Genomic DNA, 18,361 nt, shown 5'->3' with positions numbered 1-18,361 from the left:
AACTTCAACCCTTTCTTCATATTTCAGAGTGTGGTTTATTGGTCCAGTTGCAAGGATTTCCTGTCTCCTTTATTTTGAGGTGTAATCCATCTTGAAGATCTTTGATCTTCATCAGTAAGTTCTTCAGTTCCTCTTTACTTTCAGCAAGCAAGGTTGTGTCATCTGCGTAATGCAGGGTGTTAAGGAGTCATCTTCTAATCGTGATGCCCCGTTCTTCTTCATATAGTCCAGCTTCTCAGCATACAGATTGAAAAGGTATGGTGAAAGGATGCAAACCTGACGCACACCTTTCCTGACTTTAAACCATTCAATATCCCCTTGTTCTGTCCAAACAACTGTCTCTTGGTCTATGTACAGGTTCCTCATGAGCACGTTTAAGTGTTCTGGAATTCCTATTCTTCATGATGTTATCCATAATTTGTTATGATCCACACAGTTGAATGCCTTCTCATAGTCCATAAAACACAGGTAAACGTCTTTCTGATATTCTTTGGTTTCAGCCAGGATCCATCTGACATCAGCAATGATATCCCTGGTTCCACGTCCTCTTCTGAATCTGGCCTGAATTTCTGGCAGTTCTGTGTCAATATATTGCTTCAGCCACTTTTGAATGATCTTCAGCAAAATTTTGCTTACATGTGATATTAATGGTATTGTTTGATAATTTCTTCATTAGATTGGATCCCCTTTCTTGGGAATAGGCATAAATACGGATCCCTTCCAGTCAGTTGGCCAGAAAGTTGTCTTCCAAATTTCTTGGCATAGATGAGTGAGCACTTCCAGTGCTGCATCCATTTGCTGAAACATCTCAATTGATAGTCCATCTATTCCTGAAGCCTTGTTTTTCCTCAGTGACTTCAGTACAGCTTGGATATCTTCCTTCAGTACCATCGGTTCCCGATCATTTGCTACCTCTTGAGATGGTTGCCCCCTGACTAATTCTTTTTGGTGTAATGACTCTGTGTATTCCTTCCATCTTCTTTTGATGCTTCCTGCATTGCTTAATATTTTCCCCATAGAATCCTTCACTACTGCAACACGAAGCTTGACTTTTTTCTTCAGTTCTTTCAGCTGGAGTAATGCTGAGCATGTCCATCCCTTTTAGCTTTCTATCTCCAGCTCTTTCTACAAGCCGCCCTTTGAAGTCTTCTGTTCAGTTCTTTTACTTTGTCATTTCTTCCTTTTGCTTTAGCTGCTCGATGTTTGAGCACAAGTTTCAGTCTCCTCTGACATCCATCTTGGTCTTTTCTTTCTTGCCTGTCTTTTCAATGACCTCTTGCTTTCTTCACATATGATATCCTTCATGTGATTCCACAACTCATCTGTCCTTTGGTCATTAGTGTTCATCGCATCAAATCTATTCTTCAGGAAGTCTGTAAATTCGGGTGGGATATACTCAAGGTCATATTTTGGCTCTTGTGGATTTGCTCTGATTTTCTTCAGTTTCAACTTGAACTTGCTTAAGAGCAATTGATGGTCCGTTCCAGACTCAGCCCCTGGCCTTGTTCTGACTGATGATATCAAGCTTTTTCATCATCTTTTTCCACAGATGTAGTCAATTTGATTCCTGTGTATTCCATCTGGTGAAGTTCATGTGTATAGTCACTGTTCATGTTGGTAAATATCCTCTTTGTTTACTATCCTTTTTGTTAGGCAGAGATAAATCTACTGTGGTGTATTCAAGAGAGAATCAGAAAATCTGTTTAAAAATACTGTTATTGATTCTGTGTAAATAGCTTAATTACTAGGCTGTTAGGATGAACACATTTGAAGAGACATCAGAAAAAATATCTCTGTAAAAGCCCCCTGTGTGCCGATTAGAAAGAGAAAGAGATCCAACAAGGCTTACATTTGTTATTAAATGTTTCTGGATTTTAATATGAGCAAGGTCTCCAATGACATTGAGAAAGCAAAAAAAAATTATGGGTTTGGAAGATACAAGTATTTTATTGCAAAATTCATTCCTATTACCTTTTAGGTTAATGATACAGAAGAAACAATTCACAATGTGTCTGTAAACAAAACTCTTGTGGAATTCATAGACAGTAATTATTTTTAGTATTCTATTGTTTTGTGTACAAAGAATTAGTACAGAATCCATTACATCGTGAGTGCTAGACCATAGTATTAAACCAATTAAATTCAGAATTACAGCAAAAGAAAACGTTCATGTGGGTCATGATAAAGTTTCAATGAACATATCTGAAAGAGCATTTGCATTTGTCTAATAGAATGGCTCCGTGAACAAAAATTCACAATAATTTTCATTAAAAATTCCACTGGCACACATTTATGCATTAATAAAGGCTTGGGTACATTATTGGTGCCCTGATGGCACAGTGGTTAAGAGCTCAGCTGCTAACCAAAAGGTCAGTGGTTCAAATCCAGCAACTGCTCCTAGGAAGCCACATGGGGCAGTTCTACTGACACGATTCAGCTCAATTTGGTTTGATTTGGCTCTATTCGGCTCGATTTGGCTGTATTTGGTCCTATTTGGCGCTATTCAGCTCTATTGAACTCTTTTCTACTCTATTCATCTCTGTTCGACTCCATTCGACTCGATTCCACACCATTCTACTCCATTCTACACTATACTATTCTGCAGAACCCTACCCCACCCTTCCCTATCCTAATCTAGTCTGTTCTTTTCTATTCTGTTGTATTCTATTCTCGTTTTCTATTTTCTCTATTCCATCCTATGCTACTCTACCATACCCTACACTAAACTAACCTACCCTGACCTATGCTGTTCTATTCTATTTTCTTCTATTTCCTCTGTTCCACCGTACGCTACCCTACCCTATGCTACCCCACTGTACCATACCCTACTACTTAGGGGTACTCAATAAGGGTACTAATTAGGGTACTAGCTTGGGCGAGGGGACTACTTAAGGCAAGGGTACTAGTTCAGGCTACTAGTTAAGTTAAGGCCAGGGTACTACTTAAGAGTACTAGTTATGTAAGTGTATTATTTAAGGGTACTAGTTAAGGCCAGGATACTACTTCAGGGTACTAGTTCAGGCATGGGTACTTGTTGAGGGTACTGGTTAAGGCAGGGGTACTAGTTGACATTACTAGTTAAGAGTACTAGTTAATGCTAGGGAACTAGTTAAGGCAAGGGTACTAGTTAAGATTACTGGTTAAAGCAAGGTACCAGTTAAGACTACTATTTAAGGCAAGGGTACTAGTTAAGACTACTAGTTAAGGCAAGGGTACTAATTCATTCTCCTAGTTAAGGTAAGGGTACTAGTTTGGATTACTGATTTAGGGTACTTGTCAAAGCAATGGTACTACTCAAGGCTAGTTGTCTAGGCTACTGATTTATGCCACTAGTCTAGCTGACTGGCCCAGCTTACTAGTCTAGGCTACTACTCTAGCCTTGTGTACTCTACTGTAGTCTACTTTCGTCTACCCTATCATAAACTACCCTACCCTAACCTATTCTATTCCAATTGATTCGATTCAAAGCATTTTGATGTGATTGGTCGTGATTATGCTTGAATCGGCTCGATTCAGCAACATCAGCTCGATTCAGCTCGATTTGGTTCGAATTGCCTCGATTCTGCTCGTTTCAACTCAATTTGGCTCGGTTCAGCCTTATTCAGCCCTATTTGGCTCGATTCGACTCTTTTCTACTCTATTTGTCTCTTTTTGACTCCATTCTACACTATTCTACTCTATTCTGTTCTACCCTACTCTAATCTAATCTATGCTAATCGATTTGATTGGACACGATTCAAAGCAATTCAACGCGATTCATCTCGTTTTGTTTCCATTTGGCTCGATTCGGCTAGAATTGGCTCTATTCGGCTATATCCTGCACTATTTGACTCTATTCTTCTCAATTTTACTCTACTCTTCTCTACTTTGCTCTTTTTACCCTACTGTACTATATTCTATTCTTTCTATTCTGTACTGTTCTGTTCTATTCTAGTCTACCCTCCCTGCCCCTAGCCTACCCTTCTCTAGTCTATTTGATTAGATTCGATTTGACGCATTTCCACGCGATTCAATGCAATTAGGCTTGAATCAGCTCGATTCGGTTCGAATCGGCTCCATTCGGCTCGATTTGGCTTGAATTGCATCGATTCTACTGGATTCTGCTCGATAAGGCCAAATTTGACACTATTTGGCCCTATTCTGCTCTATTCGACTCTTTTCTACTCTATTCATCTCCATCTGTCTCTACTGGACTCCATTCAACTCCATTCCACACCATTCTACACTATATTCTATTCTACCCTTCCCTATCCTAATCTATTCTAATCCATTCGATTTGATTTGAGCCATTTCGAAGCGATCCGATGCAATTCGTCTTCTTTTGTCTCCATTCGGCTCAATTTGGCTATATTCTGCACTATTTGACTCTTTTCTACTCTATTCTATTCTGTTGTATTCTTCTATTCTGTCTCTCCTATGCTGTTGTACTCTCTTCTATTCTACCCTACCCAAACCTACTGCACCCCACCCAAATCTACCCTGCTTTAATCTATTTGATTCAATTCGACGTGATTTGACAGGATTCGACTCGATTCGACGAGATCTGAAGGCATTTGAACAGATTTGACGAGATTCCATGCGATTCAATGTGATTCAGTAGGATTCTATGAGATTTGATGCAATTCGAAGTTATTCGACCTGATACAATGGGATTCGACACGAAATGAAGCAATCTGACCTTGTTTGATGCAAAACTATGTGACTTGACTCGATTTGACGTGATTCGATGTGATTAGACACTATTCGGTGACAGTCAGTGCGATTCTGCTTGATTCAGCTCAGTTAGGTGCGATTCAGCACTATATGGCTCTTTTTGGCTGTATTCTGATCCCTTCAGCTCTATTCGTCTCTTTTCGACCTATTCAGCTCTATTCGACTCTACTCTTTTCCCCTCTATTCTATTCCTTCTGTTCTAATCTCTTCTATCTTACTCTACTCTGTTCTATTTTACCCTCCCAACACCTACTCTAATCTATACTTTTCGATTGGACTTGACCTATTTAACGCGATTCGACGTGATTAAGCTTGAATTGGCTCGATTCGCATGGATTTGGCTCTATTCGGCTCCTTTAGGATCCATTCACCTCGTTTTGGCTTGAATCGCCTTGATTCTGCTTGATTCGGCCTTATTCAGCCCTATTCTGATCTATTTGATTCTTTTCTACTCTATTCGTCTCTATTCGACTCCATTATATTCCATTCCACACCATTCTACACTATTCTCCTCTATTCTATTCTACCCATCCCTACCCCAATCTATTCTAATTGATTCAACTTCATTTGACCCGATTTGAAGGGATTCAATGCAATTCGTCTTGTTTTGTCTCCATTCGGCTCAATTCGGCTAGATTCTGCACTATTTGACTCTTTTCTACTCTATTCTATTCTGTTGTATTCTTTCTTTCTGTTCTGTTCAGTTCTCTCCTATTCTGTTGTACTCTATTCTATTCAACCCTACCCAACCCTACTGCACCCCACCCAAACCTACCCTACTTTAATCTATTTGATTCAATTCGATTCAGTTCGACGCGATTTGAGAGGATTCGACGGGATTTGACGAGGTCCAAAGCATTCCACGGGATTCAAAAAGATTTGACGAGATTCCATGTGATTCGACGTGATTCAGCAGAATTCTATGAGATTTGACGCAATTCGAATTTATGTCACATGATACAACGCGATTTGCAGTGATTCGATGACATTCGATGCAATTCGACACGATATGAAGTGATTCGACATGGTTTGACAAAAAATGATGTGATTCGACGCTATTCCGTGACAGTCGGTGCGATTCTGCTTGATTCAGCTCAATTAGGTGCGATTCGGCACTATACGGCTCTTTTCGGCTCTATTCAGCTCCGTTCAGCTCTATTTTCTCTATTTGTCTCTATTCGGCCTATTCGGCTCTATTCGACTCTATTCGAGTCTATTGAACCCTACTCTTTTCCACTCTTTCTATTCTGTTCTAATCTCTTCTCTTCTACTCTACTCTATTCTACCCTCCCCTTCCCTCCCCTTCTCTAATCTATACGTTTCGATTGGATTCGACGTGATTAAGCTTGAATCAGCTCGATTCAAATCGATTTGGCTCTATTCGGCTCAATTAGGCTCCATTCGGCTCAGTTAGGCTCCTTTCAGCTCGTTTTGGCTTAAATTGCTTCAATTCTGCTCGATTTGGCCTTTTTCGGCCCTATTCTGCTTTATTCGACTCTTTTCTACTCTATTAATGTCTATTTGACTCCATTCTACTCCATTCTATTCATTCTACACCATTCTACACTATTCTGCTCTACCCTACCCTACACCACTCTAATTTACTCTAATCGAGTCAAAGTGATTCCTCTCATTTCTTCTCCATTCAGCTCTGTTCGACTCTGTTATACTCTAGTCTACTCTATTGTACTCCAGTCTACTCTTTATTCTATTGTAATATTTCTATTCTGTTCTGTTCTATTCTACTCTATTCTACCCTACCCTATTCTACACAACTCTAATCTATTCTAATCCATTTGATTGGATTTGAATCAACCCATTCTGTAGCGATTCTGCTCGATTTTGCTCTAATCAAATCTCTTCTACTCTACTCTATTCCCCTCTACTCTACTCTAGCCTACTCTTTGCTGTATTCATTCTGTATTCTATTCTGCTCTGTTCTATTCTATTCTACTCTATTGTACCCTACCATACCCTACCCTATCCGAACCTCCCCTACTCTAATCTATTCAATTCAATTCGATGAATTTTGACGTGATTTGGGTCGAATCATTTCCGTTCATGTCCATTCGGCTCCATTTGTCTCGAACAGTGTCGATTCGGCTTGATTAGGCTCGATTCGGCTCCATTAGGCTCGATTCGCTGGATTCGGCTCGATTTGGCTCAATTCAGCTCGATTCGGCCCTCCTCGGCCCTATTCAGCACTATTCGGCTCTATTCAGCTCTTTTCTACTCTATTTGACTCCATTCGCTTCCGTTGCTCATGATTCTACTCCATTCTACTCTACCCTACTCTAATTTACTGTAATTGATTCGATGGGATTCAACATGATTTGTCTCGTTTCATCTCCATTTGGCTGAATTCGACTGTATTCAACTCTGTTCTACTCTACACTATTCTGCTCTGCTCTACCCTTTTCTACTCTATTCTATTGCACTCTTTGTATTCTCTTCTACTGTGTTCAATTTTATTTTACTCTATTCTATCCTACCCTGCTCTAATCTATTCTACTGGATTCGATTCCATGCATTTCGATGCGATTCGGCTCAAATCGGCTCCATTGCACTCCATTCATCCCCCTTCAGCTCAATCCGGTCCGATTCAGCTCTAATCAGCTCCATTCAGCTCTAGTCAGCTCTATTCAGCTCTAATAGGCTCTATTCAACTCTATTCAGCTCTATTAGATTCTACTGAACTCTATTATCTCTTTTCAACTGCAATACACCATTCTGCTCCATCCTTCTCTATTCAATTGTATTGTACTCTAATCTACTCTAGCCTATTCTAATCGATTTGATGTGATTTGACTTGAATCGATGGGGTTCAATGCAATTCGATGGGATCTGACGCGATATGGCACGATTTCGTAGGCTTCGGTGTGATTCATCTTGATTTCTATCACTTCGGCTCTTTTTGGCTCTGTTTGGCTGTATTTGGCTCTATTCGGCAATATTCAACTCTATTCTACTCTACTCTTCTATACTCTACAGCACTTGACCCTATTGTATTCTTTCAGTTCTGTTCTGTTCTGCTGAATTCTATTCTACCCTACCGTACACTAACCTTACCTGCCCTACACTAATCTGTTTGATTCGATTCGACACACTTTAATGTGATTCGACAAGATTTGTCTCGATTTACCTCGAATTTGGTCAATTCGGCTGCATTCAGCTCTGTTTGGCTCTATTCAACTCTATTTGACTCTTCTCTACTGTACTTGTCTCTACTTAATTCTATTCTATTCTTTCTATTGTGTTCTGTTCTGTTCTGTTCTATTCTAACCCCTCCTACCCTACACTCCTGTACTCTAATCTATTTGATTCGATTCAATGCATTTCACCCCGATTCTATGTGATTAGGCTTGAATCGGCTTGACTTAGCTCTATTTGGCTTGAATCAGGTCAATTCTGCTCGATTCTGCTCAGTTCAGCATAATTAGTCTCGATCCAAACTTATTCGGCCCTGTTCAGCTCTATTCAACTCTTTTCTACTTTATTCATCTCTATTTGGCTCCATTCGACTCCATTCCACACCATTCTGCTCTGTTCGACTCCATTCTACACTATTCTACTCTATTCTATTCTGTTCTACCCTACCCTACCCTACTCTAATCTATTCTAATCCATTCGATTCATCACGATTTGCCTCTTTTCCTCTCCATTCGACTCAATTCAGCTCGAATTGGATCTATTCATCTATATTCTGCACTACTCAACTCTGACTATTCTACTCAACTCTACTCCATTCTACTCTTTGTATTCTCTTCTATTCTACTCTATTCTATTCTTCTGTGCACTACCCTACCGAATCCCAGCCTATCCTACACTACTCTAATCTGTTCAGTTTAATTTGATTCCATTCAATTTGCCCCCATTTGACACAACTGGACTGGATTCAGTGAGATTCCACGGGATTCGACAGGTTTTGGTGGGGTTTGATGGAATTTGACGGGATTCGATGTGGTAGGATGCATTTAGGTGCGATTTGGCTCGATTTAGCTCGGGTCATTTTGTTTGTCTCTATTTGACTCTTTTTAGCTCCATTTGGCTCCACTGAGCTCGAATCTGGTCGATTCGACTCGATTCGGCTTGATTCAGCTCTATTCGGCCCTATTTGACCCTATTCAGTGCTATTCGGCTCTATTCAACTCTTTTCTACTTTATTCATCTCTATTCAACTCCATTAGACTCCATTCCACTCCATTCTATTCTACAGGGGTACTCAATAAGGGTGCTAATTAAGGGTAGTAGTTCGGGTAAGGGTACTACTTAAGGCAAGGGTACTAGTTCAGGCTACCAGTTAAGCCCACTGTAGTAGTTATGGGTACTAGTTAAGGCAAGGGTACTAGTTAAGTGTGCTAGTTAAGGCAAGGGCAGTATTTAAGGTTACTAGTTCAGGCAACAGTACTAGTTAAGGCTACTAGTTAATTCAAGGGTACTAGTGAAGACTACTGGTTAAGGTAAGGGTACTAGTTAAGGTCAGGTTGGTAGGTAAGGCTACTAGTTAAGGGTACCAGTAAGGCAAGGCTACTAGTTAAGGCTACTAGTTAAGGCAAGGGTACTAGTTCAGGGTACTAGTAGGCAAGGGTACTAGTTAAGACTACTTGTTTAGGCAAGGGTACCTGTTCATATTACTAATTTAGGGTACTTGTCAAGGCAAGGATACTATTCAAAGCTAGTTGTCTAGGCTACTGATCTATGCCACTAGTCTAGCTGACTAGTCCAGCTGACTAGTCTAGGATACTACTCTAGCCTTCTCTTGTCTACTCTACAGTAGTTCACTTTCGTCTACCCTAGTCTACCCTATCATAATCTACCCTATCCTAACCTATTCTAATCGATTTGATTCAATTCAAAGCATTTCGATGCGATTAGACGCAATTATTCTTGAATTGGCTCGATTCGGCACCATCAGCTCGATTCAGCTCAAATCGCTTCGCTTCAGCTCGTTTCGACTCGATTCGGCTCAATTCAGCCTTATTAGGCCCTATTCGGCTTAACTCGACTCTTTTCTATTTGTCTCTATTTGGCTCCATTGGAATCCATTCTACTCTATTCTGTTCTACCCTACCCTGCTCTAATCTATTCTAATGGATTTGATTCGACACGACTCAAAGCATTTCGACGCGATTCATCTCGTTTTGTTTCCATTTGGCTCGATTCGGCTAGAATTGGCTCTATTCAGCTATGTCCTGCACTATTTGACTCTATTCGACTCAATCCTACTCTACTCTTCTCTACTTTACTCCTCTGCTCTACCTTACTGTACTATATTCTATTCTTTCTGTACTGTTCTGTTCTATTCTATTCTACCCTCCCTGTCCCTACCCTACCCTTATCTCATCTATGATTCGATTCGACGCATTTCCAAGCGATTCGACGCCATTAGGCTTGAATCAGCTCGATTCAGTTCTAATCGGCTCGATTTGGCTCCATTTCACTCCATTTGGCTCGATTTGGTTTGAATTGCATCGATTCTGCTGGATTTTGCTTGATTAGGCCTTCTTTGGCCCTATTTGGCCCTATTCTGCTCTATTCGACTCTTTTCTACTCCATTCGTCTCTATCCGTCTCTATTTGACTCCATTCTATTCCATTCTACATCATTCTACACTATTCTCCTCTATTTTATTCTACCCTTCCCTACCCTAATCTATTCTAATTGATTCGATATGATTTGAAACGAATCGAAGCGATTCAATGCGTTTTGTCTCCATTAGGCTCAATTCAGCTATGTTCTGCAATATTTGACTCTTTCTATATTCTGTTGTATTCTTTCTATTCTGTTCTGTTCTCTCCTATTCTGTTGTACTCTATTCTATTCTACCCTACCCAACCCTACTCCACCCCACCCAAACCTACCCTACTTTAATCTATTTGATTCAGTTCGACGAGATTTGACAGGATTTGATGAGATCCGAAGGCATTCGACGGGATTCGAAGAGTTTTAATGAGATTCCATGCAATTCAACTAGATTCAGCAGAATTCTATGAGATTTGACGCAATTCGAAGTTATTCGACGTGATACAACGCGATTCGCCTTGATTCGATGACATTCGACGCAATTTGACGCAATATGAAGCGATTCGACCCGGTTTGATGCAAAATGATATCATTGGATGTGACTCAACATGATTTGATGAGATTCGACGCTATTCGGCGACAGTTGGTGCGATTCTGCTTGATTCAGATCGATTAGGTGCGATTCGGCACTATACGGCTCTTTTTCGGCTGTATTCAGCTCCATTCACCTCTATTCGTCTCTATTCGGCCTGTTAAGCTCTATTCGAACCTACTCTTTTCCAATCTATTCTATTCCTTCTAATCTGTTCTAATCTCTTCTATTCTATTCTACCCTCCCCTCCCCTACTCTAATCCATACGTTTCGATTGGATTTGACACATTTAACGTGATTCAACACGATTAAGCTTGAATCTGCTCAATTCAGACCTATTTGGATCTATTTGGCTCAATTAGGCTTCATTTGGCTCGTTTTGGCCTCAATTGCTTCGATTCTGCTCGATTTGGCCTTATTTGGCCCTATTCTGCTCTATTCGACTCTTCTACTCTATTCGTCTCTATTTGACTCCATTCTACTCCATTCCTTTTATTCCCCACCATTCTACACTATTCTGCTCTACCCTACCCTACACCTCTCTAATGTACTCTAATCGATTTGACGCGATTCCTCTCATTTCATCTCCATTCGGCTCTATATATTTTTTCTATTATACTCTATTCTACTCCTCTCTATTCTATTGTATTGTTTCTATTCTGTTCTATTCTATTCTACTCTATTCTACCCTACCCTATACAACCCAACTCTATTCTATTCTAATCCATTTGATTGGATTTGACTCAACCCATTTTGACATGATTCGGCTTGATTCAGCTCTATTTGGCTCTGTTCAAATCTATTCTACTCTACTCTATTCCCCTCTACTCTACTCTAGCCTACTCTTTTCTGTATTCGTTCTGTATTGTTCTGTTCTATTCTGTTCTCTTCTATTCTATTCTGTTTTATTCTATGCTACTCTAGCCTATTCCACCCTACCCTATCATACCTGAACCTCCCCTACTCTAATCTACTCAATTCGATTCAACAAATTGTGACGCGATTTGGGTCGAATAGGTTCAATTCGTGTCCATTCAGTTCCATTTTGCTCGAATAGTGTCGATTCAGCTTGATTAGGCTCGACTCGGCTCCGTTAGGATCGATTTGCTGGATTCGGCTTGATTTGACCCAATTCAGCTCGATTCGGCCCTATTCAGCACTATTTGGCTCTATTCAGCTCTTTTCTACTCTATTTGACTCCTTTCGATTCCATTGTACACCATTCTACTCCATTCTACACTATTCTAATCTACCCTACTCTAATTTACTGTAATTGTTTTCGATGGGATTTGACGTGATTTTTCTCATTTCGTCTCCATTTGGCTCGATTCAACTCTATTTCACTCTGTTCTACTCTACTGTACACTATTCTGCTCTGCTCTACCCTTTTCTACTCTATTCTATTGTATTCTTTCTATTCTCTTCTACTGTGTTCAATTCTATTTTACTCTATTCTATCCTACCCTACTCTAATCTATTCTACTGGATTCGATTCCATGAATTTCGATGCGATTTGGCTCAAATCGGCTCTATTGCACTCCATTCATCCCCCTTCTGCTCAAATCGGTTTGATTCAGCTCTGATTGACTCCATTCGGCTCGAGTCAGCTCTAATAGGCTCTATTCAGCTCTATTCGGCTGTATTAGACTACTCAACTCTATTATCTCTTTTTGACTCCATTCAACTCCATTCTACACCATTCTAATCCATCCAACTCTAGTCTCTATTCTATTGTCTTGTACTCTACCCTTCTCTAGTCTATTCTAGTTGATTGGATTTGATTTGACTTGAATCGATGGGATTCAATGCAGTTCGACAGGATTCGACGCAATATGTGACGATTCCGAAGGATTCAGCGCGATTCCTCTGGATTTCTATCGTTTTGGCTCTTTTTGGCTCTATTTAGCTGGATTTGGCTCTATTTGGCAATAGTCAACTTTATTCTACTCTATTCTTCTATACTCTACACTACTCGACCCTATTCTATTCTTTCAGTTCTGTTCTGTTCTTTCCTGTTCTGTTCTACTGCATTCTATTCTACCCTACCCTACCCTAAGTTACCCTACTATAATCTGTTCTATTCTATTCAACACACTTGAATGGGATTCGAACTGATTGGGGTTGTATCGGCTCGATTCAGCTCCTTTTTGCGCCGTTAAACTCAGTTCGGTTCTACTTGGCCCTTTTCTGCTGTTTGCTCTCTTCGGCAGTACTCAACTCTATTTGACTCTAGTCTAGTCTACTCTTCTCTATTTTTTCTGTTCTGTTCTGTTCTACTCTATTCTATTCTACCCTACCCTACCCTAACCTTACCTGCCCTACACTAATCTATTTGATTTGAATCGACACATTTCAATGTGATTCAACATGATTCTTCTTGATTCACCTCGAATTTGGTCGATTCAGCTACATTCAGCTCTGTTTGGCTCTATTCAACTCTATTCTACTGTACTCATCTCTACTTAATTCTATTCTATTCTTTCTATTGTGTTCTGTTCTGTTCTATTCTAACGTCTCCTACCCTACCCTCCTCTACTCTAATCTATTCAAGTTGATTCAATGCATTTCGACGCGATTCCATGTGATTAGGTTTGAATCGGCTTGATTTAGCTCTATTTGGCTTGAATCGGGTCAATTCGGCTCGATTCTGCTCGATTCAGCATAATTAGGCTTGATCCAAACTTATTCGGCCCTGTTCGGCTCTATTCAACTATTTTCTACTTTATTCATCTCTATTTGGCTCCATTCGACTCCATTCCACACCATTCTTCTCTGTTCTACTCTATTCTACACTATTCTATTCTGTTCTACCCTAAAAAAAAAACCCTAATCTAATCCATTCTAATCGATTCGATTCATCGTGATTTGTCTCGTTTCCTCTCCAGTCGACTTGTTTCAGTTCAAATTGGATCTATTTCTCTCTATTCTTCGCTACTTGACTCTTACTCTTCTACTCAACTCTATTCCATTCTACTCTTTGTATTCTCTTCTGTTCTACTCTATGCTACTCTATTCTATTCTTCTGTACCCTACCCTACCGAATCCCAGCCTAACCTACACTACTCTAATCTGTTCAATTTAATTCGATTCCATTAATTGACCCCATTTGTCACAATTTGACAGGATTCGGTGAGATTCCACGAGATTCAACAAGTTTTGGTGGGATTTGATGGAATTCGATGAGATTTGATGCAATAGGATGCGATTAGATGCGATTTGGCTCGATTTAGCTTGGCTCATTTTGTTTGTCTCTATTTGGCTCATTTCAGCTCCATTTGGCCCCATTCAGCTCGATTCTGGTCGATTCGACTCGATTTGGCTTGATGCGGCTCTATTCGGCTTGATTCGCCCCATTGGCTCTATTCAACTCTTTTCTATTCTACTCATCTCTGTTCGACTGCATTAGTCTCCATTCCACACCATTCTCCTCCATTCTACCCTATTCTATTCTACGAAACCCTACCCCACCCTACTCTAGCCTAATCTAGTCTGTTTTTTATTCTCGCTTTCTATTTTCTCTATTCCATCCTATGCTACTCTACGATACCCTACACTAAACTAACCTACCCTGACCTATGCTGTTCTATTCTATTTTCTCTGTTCCACCGTATGCTACCCTACCCTATACTACTGCACCGTACCATACCCTACTACGTAGGGGTACTCAATAAGGGTGCTAATTAAGGGTACTACTTTGGGCAAGGGTACTACTTAAGGCAAGGGTGCTAGTTCAGGCTACTAGTTAAGAGAAGGGTACTAGCTAAGGCTACTAGTTCAGGCAAGAGTACTAGTTAAGGCTACTAGGTAAGGTAGGGTTACTAGTTAAGGCAAGGCTACTAGTTAAGGCACAGGTACTAGTTAAGGCAAGGGTACTTGTTAAGGGTACTGGTAATGCAAGGGTACTAGTTAAGACTACTTGCTAAGGCAAGGGTACTAGTTAAGGCTATTTGTGAAGGGAAACCTACTAGTTAAGGGTACTAGTTAAGGGAAGGATAGGAGATAAGGCTACTTTTAAGGCAAGGCCACTAGTTCAAGGTACTACTAAGGCAAGGGTACTAGTTAAGACTACTAGTTAAGGCAAGGATACTAGTTCAGATTACTAAATTAGGGTACCTGTCAAGGCAAGGGTACTATTCAAGGCTAGTTGTCTAGGCTACTGATCTATGCCACTAGTCTAGCTGACTAGTCCAGCTTACTAGTCTAGGCTATTACTCTAGCCTTCTCTTGTCTACTCTACTGTAGTCTACTTTTGTCTACCCTATCATAAACTACCATACCCTAACCTCTTCTATTCTAATCGATTTGATTCGATTCAAAGCATTTTGATGCGATTAGACGCGATTATGCTTGAATTGGCTCGATTCGGCACCAGCAGCTCGATTTGGCTCGAATTGCTTCGATTCACCTCGTTTCAACTCGATTCAGCTCGGTTCAGCCTTATTTGCCCCTATTCGGCTCGATTCGACTCTTTTCTACTCTACTTGTCTCTATTCGACTTGGTTTGACTCCATTCTACTCTATACCATTCTACCCTTCCCTACTCTAATCTATTCTAATGGGTTCAATTAGACGCGATTCAAATCAATTCGAAGCGATTTTTCTCATTTTGTTTCCATTTGACTCGATTCGGCTAGAATTGGCTCTGTTCAGCTATATCCTGCACTATTTCACTCTTTTTAACTCTATTCGACTCAATCCTACTCTACTCTACTTTACTCCTCTGCTCTACCCTACTGTACTGTATTCTATTCTTTCTATCCTGTACTGTTTTATTCGATTCTATTCTAAGCTCCCCACCCCTCCCCTACCCTACTCTAATCTATGTGATTCAATTCGATTCGACGCATTTCCACAAGATTCTACCCGATTAGCCTTGAATCAGCTCGATTTGGTTCGAATCAGCTCGATTCGACTCCATTTCATTCCATTCGGCTCGATTTGGCTCGAACTGCATCGATCTTGCTGGATTCTGCTCGATTAGGACTTCTTTGGCCCTATTCGGCCCTATTCTGCTCTATTTGACTCTTCTACTCTATTCATTTCTATCCATTTCTATTCAACTCCATTCTATTCCATTCCACACCATTCTACACTATTCTCCTCTATTCTATTCTACTCTTTCCTACCCTAATCTATTCTAATTGATTTGATTTGATTGGACCCGATTCAACGTGATTCAATGCGATTCATCTTGTTTTGTCTCCATTCGGCTCAATTAGGCTATGTTCTGCACTATTTGACTCTATTCTCTGTTGTATTCTTTCTATTGTGTTCTATTCTGTTCTCTTCTATTATGTTGTACTCTATTCTATTCTACCCTACGCAGCCCTATTGCACCCCACCCAAACCTACCCTAATTTAATCTATTTGATTCAGTTCAACGCAATTTGACAGGATGCGACGGGATTCGACAAGATCCCAAGGCATTCGACGGGATTCGAAGAGTTTTGATGAGATTCCATGTGATTCGATGTGATTCAGCAGAATTCTATGAGACTTGACACAATTCGAAGTTATTCGATGTGATACAATGCGATTCGCCATGGATCGATGACATTCGATGCAACTGGACTCGATATGAAGCGATTCGACCTGGTTCGACACAAAATGATGTGATTGGACGTGACTAGACGTGATTCGATGCGATTCGAGGCTATTGTGCGACAGTCGGTGAAATTTTGCTTGTTTCAGATTGATTAGGTGCAATTCGGCATTGTATGGCTCTTTTCAGCTGTATTCAGCTCCATTAGGCTCTATTTGTCTCTATTCGGCCTATTCGGCTCTATTCGAACCTACTCTTCTCCACTCTATTCTATTCCTTCTATTCTACTCTACTCTATTCTATTCTACCCTACCCTGCCCTTCTCTAATACATACGTTTTGACTGGATCTGACACATTTAACGTGATCCGACCCGATTAAGCTTGAATCTGCTCGATTTGGATCGATTTGGCTCTATTTGGCTCAATTAGGCTTCATTTGGCTCGTTTTGGCTTGAATTGCTTCGATTCTGCTCGATTCGCCTTATTCGGCCCTATTCTGCTCTATTTGACTCTTTTCTACTGTATTCATCTCCATTTGACTCCATCTACTCCATTGTTTTCGTTCCCCAGCATTCTACTCTGTTCTGCTCTACCCTACCCTAACCCTACACCTCTCTAATTTACTGTAATCGATTCAACGCGATTCCTCTCATTTCGACTCCACTCAGCTCTTTTCAGCTCTATTCAGCTCTGCTCTATTCGGCTCTACTCTATTCTACTCTTCTCTATTCTGTTGTATTGTTTCTATTCTGTTCTGTTCTATTCTACCCTACCCTATGCTACCCAACTCTAATCTATTCTAATCCATTTGATTGGATTTGATTCAACCCATTTCAACACGATTCGGCTCAATTTGGCTCTGTTCGAATCTATTCTACTCTATTCCCCTCTACTCTACTCTAGCCTACTCTTTTCTGTATTCGTTCTGTATTGTTCTGTTCTATTCTGTTGTCTTCTATTCTATTCTGTTTTATTCTATGCTACTCTACTCTATTCCTCCCTATCCTACCGTACCCGAACCTCCCCTACTCTAATCTACTCAATTCAATTTGACGAATTTTGACGTGATTTGGGTCGAATCGGTTCGATTCATGTCCTTTTGGCTCCATTTCGCTCGAATAGTGTCGATTCAGCTTGATTAGGCTCGACTCGGCTCCATTAGGATCGATTTGCTGGATTCGGCTTGACTTGGCTCAATTCAGCTCAATTCAGCTCTCTTTGGCCCTATTCGTCTCTATTCGGCTCTTTCCTACTCTATTTGACCCCATTCAATTCCATTGCACACCATTCTACTCCATTCTTCACTATTCTACTCCACCCTACTCTACTGTAATTTATTTGATGGGATTCGACGCTATTTGTCTCGTTTCGTCTCCGTTTGGCTCAATTCGACTCTATTTGACTCTGTTCTACTCTACTCTACACTATTCTGCTCTGCTCTACCTTTTTCTACTCTATTCTATTGTATTCTTTCTATTCTCTTCCTCTATGTTCAATTCTATTCTACTCTTTTTTATCCTACCCTACTATAATCTATTCCACCGGTTTTGACTCCACGTACTTCGATGGGATTCGGCTCAAATTGGCTCCATTGCACTCCATTCATCCCCCTTCGGCTCAAATCAGTTCGATTCATCTCTAGTCAGCTCCATTCGGCTCTAGTCAGCTCTATTCAGCTCCAATATGCTCTGTTCAGCTCTATTCGGCTCTATTAGACTACTCAACTCTATTATCTCTTTTCAACTCCATTCCACACCATGCTTCTCCGTCCGACCCTATTCTTCTGTATTCTATTGTCTTGTACTCTACCCTTTTCTAGTCTATTCTAATCGATTGGATTTGATTTGACTTGAATCGATAGGATTCAATGCAATTCGACGGAATTTGACGCGATATGGCACGATTCCACAGGATTCAGTGCGATTCTTCTTGATTTCTATCGCTTTTGCTTTTTTTGGTTCTATTTGGCTGTATTTGGCTCTATTAGGCA

This window comes from Loxodonta africana, unplaced genomic scaffold (genome assembly GCF_030014295.1).
Source record: "Loxodonta africana isolate mLoxAfr1 unplaced genomic scaffold, mLoxAfr1.hap2 scaffold_31, whole genome shotgun sequence".
NCBI classification, from domain to species: Eukaryota; Metazoa; Chordata; class Mammalia; order Proboscidea; family Elephantidae; genus Loxodonta; species Loxodonta africana.
Note: the sequence above shows the minus strand (reverse complement) of the source record.